The sequence below is a fragment of the Cibotium barometz genome, chromosome 56, assembly GCF_041138505.1.
Source record: "Cibotium barometz isolate CiBa-2024 chromosome 56, ASM4113850v1, whole genome shotgun sequence".
NCBI classification, from domain to species: Eukaryota; Viridiplantae; Streptophyta; class Polypodiopsida; order Cyatheales; family Cibotiaceae; genus Cibotium; species Cibotium barometz.
In genome coordinates, this window is record NC_141101.1 from 11,972,396 (window position 1) to 11,977,536 (window position 5,141).

Sequence of the window (5,141 nt, forward strand, 5' to 3'; positions counted from 1 at the left end):
AGGGACCAATGCCTGACCTTGAGTGAGGGCTCCGCATAGAGTGGCATTGCCCATGTCTTTCCTCTTGTACATACATATTTTGGTCAGCTCACATCTTTTTTTGAGCTTGTATAGCTTGTATGCAACTACTTTATGCAATTTTGGTCATCGAGTATAGCTTGCAAAGCTTGTATGCAATTTTATGCAACTACTTTATGTAATTTTGGCTTATCTCATGAGAGCTTGATATGTAAATTTCACATCTTGCAATATAATTTGGCCATTGTTTGCACTTGTGTGAATTCTGTACCTACTTTGTAACGTCAAAAATGTTATGGCACTCTAACTTTCTCAACAAATTCACTTTGTTCTTCACATCAAAGTACAGTTGCCTTTGGTACTCTATAAGTTTGGCATAATGGTGCATCCAACTACAAGACTGTAGCTCGATACACCATTATGCCAAAAAAAATTAATACCTAAACGCGTCAAAATAACCGTCGAAAAAAGCGTCAAAAATTCCCTGAATCCGTCGAAAATAGCATCAAAGTTTCCTACATCCGTAAAAAATTCCCTGCATCCGCCGTTGAAAATAGCATTGAAAGTTTCCTGCATCCGTCGAAATAGTAGTCGAAATGTCAATCGAAATCAAAGTCAAAAAGTTAGTTGAAATTAGTGTCGAAATTCAATCAAAAAAAGTGCGTCGAAAAAAGCATGGAAAACATGATTATTTCGACTGTTATTTCGACACATATATCGGCGCTTATTTTGACGTTTCCATTTCGACACTTTTTTTGACACGTATTTTGACGTTTTGGGGATTTTAAGCTTAGTTCTAAAGCATCGAAAAAAGAGTGAATAATCGCCCCACCTCTTGTAGTGATTATTGCATAATCTTTATGCATTATGTTTTATTCATTAAGCTTATGCGTAATACATAATGCACAAAGCTTATGTAATAATGTAGCTTAATGCATTAAAACATAAGCTGCATTATTACATAAGCTTTGTGCATTATGTATTACGCATAAGCTTAATGCATTAAACATAAAGCATAAAGCTTATGCAATAATGCATTAAGCATAAGCTTAATGTGTTAATGTATTATACATTAAGCATTAATGCATTATGTATTATACATAATGCATTACGCTTATGCTTAATGCATTATTGGATGAAGCTTTTGAAATAATGCATTAAGTATAAGCTTAATGTATTAATGATTTAAGTATTAAACATTAATTCATTATATATTATGCATAATGAATTAATGCATTATTTCATCAAGCTTATGAAATAATACATTAAGCATAAGCTTAATACGTTAATGCATTATGTATGAAGCATTAATACAATATGTACTATATATAATGTATTAAGTGTATTGCATTATGTATTATGCATACTGCATTAAGCTTATTGAGTTATACTTTATGCAATAATGCATCAATGCATATGTTTAATGCATTGATGCATAATACATAATGGAATATGTAAGATTCCTCCCTCCAATGTTTGATGATGCAAAGATGTAAGAACCTCTCCTTCAATCTCTTGTAATCATCCCTCCCTTCATAAATGGAAAAAGACCTTATTTGACCCTATTATAGTCTAGAGAGAGATAACAAAAATTTAAAATATTTTTAGATAAGTATTTTCTTCTAGTCAATAGGAAGTGATCCCCTGAAACATAATTTTAATCAGAAATTTCTAAGTTGCATTAGATTTGGACAAGGGTGAGCCAAGGAGTCTCCTAGTTCAAAGTTCTAAGCCTTATTAAATTATTTTGAATTTAAAAATGTGATATCCTTATCCATTAAGGTTGGAAAATAAAAATTAAAGAAAAATGAAAAATTTTAGAATTATCCACAAAAACAATAGTAAAGAAATGCTCATATAAGGTGAAGATGCAATAATCATGAGTTTCAGATATTGAAAGGAGACTTTTGGGGGAGGCCTTGTGAAACCTCAGGAGAGAGAGAACCCCTTATCAAGGAGGCGCCTAGAAATCACATCAAGGAGGTCATTTTGTATTCAAAAAAATCATAAAGTGGCTATATATTTCATCTCTCATCTCTCCTCTTTCAATCTAGATCAAAAAGTGGGCATAACTAGTCTAAAACTTGTCCAAATTGGATTAAACTAATGCAAGAAGCCTCTAGATCCCAGTTGGACTTGGTTGGTGGCCTCCCTCACCTATAAATAGAGCCCCATTCCTTTGTATTTTCATCTTAGTGTATTTACATGCTAGTGTAATTTTTATTTTAGGGTATTTACATGCTAGTGTAATTTTCATTTTAGTGTATTTCCTTTATCCCTCTACCTTGCCTCTCCATTGTGAAGCTTTGATGCTTCACTAAACCTCTTCTTCTCGTGGAGATTACCCTCTTCTCTTGGTGGCCAAGCCTCTTCCTTGAGGGCTACACAGCTCCTTAAAGAATCAAGCCAAAACCAAGGGTAAGCCTAAACAGTGATGTTTACTCTCTTCTTTTGATATTAATCTTCTTCCCAACCTCTCTACATGCTTGGGAAGCATTCTATTTTATGGTTTCTTCTTAAAACCATGCCCTTTATTATTTTTGTTGTTTAAATGAAGTAATATTAATCTCCTATGCTTAAATGTATTGTTTTTTATTTATAATCACTCTCTTTGAAAGAATACTCATTTTTATGGTTAAAACCTTCTTGGAAGGATAAACCTTGATTCTAATCTCATTTTTTTACCCAAAACTCTAAGCCTAACAAGTTAGAGATGAATATTAAACATTTTTATGATTATTAACCTAGTTAGAATGAGGTTAATTCATTTAAGCTTGTTTTTATGATAAGAAATCTTATAATTATTCATTTTATGTTGAAAGAGAGCTTATGATAACATTTATATATTCATTCTATGATGAAAGAGAGCTTATGATAACATTTATATATCTATTTTCATAGGGAAGTTATATTGGATATTTTATCAAATAAAAAAAGATGTTTAGATGCATTTACGATTATGTTTATGCATAAACTAATTTTTATATTAAAAGTGGAATTTTGAGTATTTTCATTTCTTAGAAAATGTGGGAAAGCTATGGTAAAATTTTTATTAGAAAATGAATTTATGCATAATAAATTTTATGCTAAAAGCGGAATTTTAAGCATTCTCATTTCATAGAAAATGCGAGGAAGCTATGGCAAAATTTTTATTAGAAAATTAATTTATGCACAATAAATTTTATGCTAAAAGTAAAATTTTAAGCATTCTCATTTCATAGAAAATGCGAGGAAGCTATGGTAAAATTTTTATCATTAGAAAATGAATTTATGAATAATAAATTTTATGCTAAAAGTGGAGTTTTGAGTATTATTCATTTACCAAAAAAATAAAGAAGGTTATGCACAAATTTTTCTAGATTCATTCAATTTATGAGAACTATGGAAAGAATTATGAATATAATTCATTTAGATAAAAATGAACTAGTAAGTGTGCATAAATATTTTATGCTGAAAGAGGAATTATGGATATAATTTATTTTGTAAATCCCATAAGGTAGTATGTGTGAGGTCCCTATCCCACCGCGTAACGAATTCACGGGTTCTAGCAGCGGAAGTAGCACTTCTTGCGCGGGGCAGGGTCTCACACTTGGGCCCTCACCCACGGATATTCGGACAAGAGACTAGTCCATCGGTTCTTCCAAAACCAGTCTCGAAAAAACTTCCCTTGCCCGGAAGCACGGGCGATTCCTCCAGGATAACTTTTCTCTAACATAGTCAAAAGCCTTAACTAACTGAACTGATCTGACCGAACTCGTAAGTCCCAAGTCAGATCAGAGAAAAGATTGCATTTGGATCATAGAGACCAATGTTTTTTTCCTCATTAAGAGGCATAGCCATTGATTCTTTTCCATAGAATAATTTTTGTCTGGGATTTACTTCATCTATTGTACCATAATAGAATTGAGTCTCAATTTAAGGATCCATCAGCCCATCCTAGCCCCATCCAATCCCGTGGGTTAGCCAACCGCCCAACCACTGTAGTGATGGGATCCAATTAAGAATTTGGTTAGGTTTTGTCCTGGGTACCAGGGAAAAGATTCCCAGGCCCCCTAGACGGATATTCATGCAAACTTAAAACTAGTCACACCACTTACACACCCAATATGAAACTGCCTTTTTCTTAGCATCAGTTATCTTTAAAACAATCATTTAATGAAACCATTGTGTCACTAATCTCAAAATCTCCGGTTGAATTCTTATTTCCAATCATTCCTTCATCAATGTACCTATGGCATCATTGGCAACCAGAATGCTCACCACCTGTTCACTCAGGGGCCTTTTCGATAGTTCCTAGCTCATAGTAACCGGAAATATATTCACATATCAAAATGGAATCTCCGTTGAAGATCAGCAAGATCAACCAACGGATCCATATAAAAGAGCCATGGACTCATCCGTTGGAGGACCAGCATCCATGTCTTCCTCTTCTTTCAGTCTTCTTGTGGCAGCTTCTCTTCTCGTGTCCATGTCTTCCTTCAATGCTTCCTTTAGTTTTTCTTCTTGGTGTGGATCTTCCTCTTGGAAAGAGATGTTCTTCTTCTTTCATGGCTGGGGCCATGAGCTTGACCGTCAGTTCTTCTACTCCATGTGAGCAACATGTTTAAATGTTTGTTTGACAGTTCTTTTGGGCTTTTTATGTTTATCTTGTGTCATTATGCAATGCAAACCCAAATTTTTGCGGGAGGTCTTACCTCTTGCCTTATTCTGGACAAGGGCAGTGTTTGATCCCATTTTTACACTGATGTAATGTGCCCAATACATAATGCGTATAGCATTCATTCTCATGCACATTCCAAATGCAACTCTAGCTGTGAATAATCTTGAATTTGAGTGTGATTTGCAGGCATTAACCAAGGGTTAAATGTAAAATAATGATTATCATAAATTTATCAACATAATTTTTCCAAAAATTACATTAAATCAAGGGTAACCAATTTGTACAGAATGGTTGGAGTAAACCAACTCCGAATTGCAATCTGAAGTTATAAGGATCTGTATCAAATACCTAATGGTTAATTTGAACCCTCAATTGCACCAAAATATAGTGATTAGCATTGATTAATCACTGATTAGCAAATTGAAAGCAATGGGCCTAATGTTGAGTATGCAAGGAGCTAGAG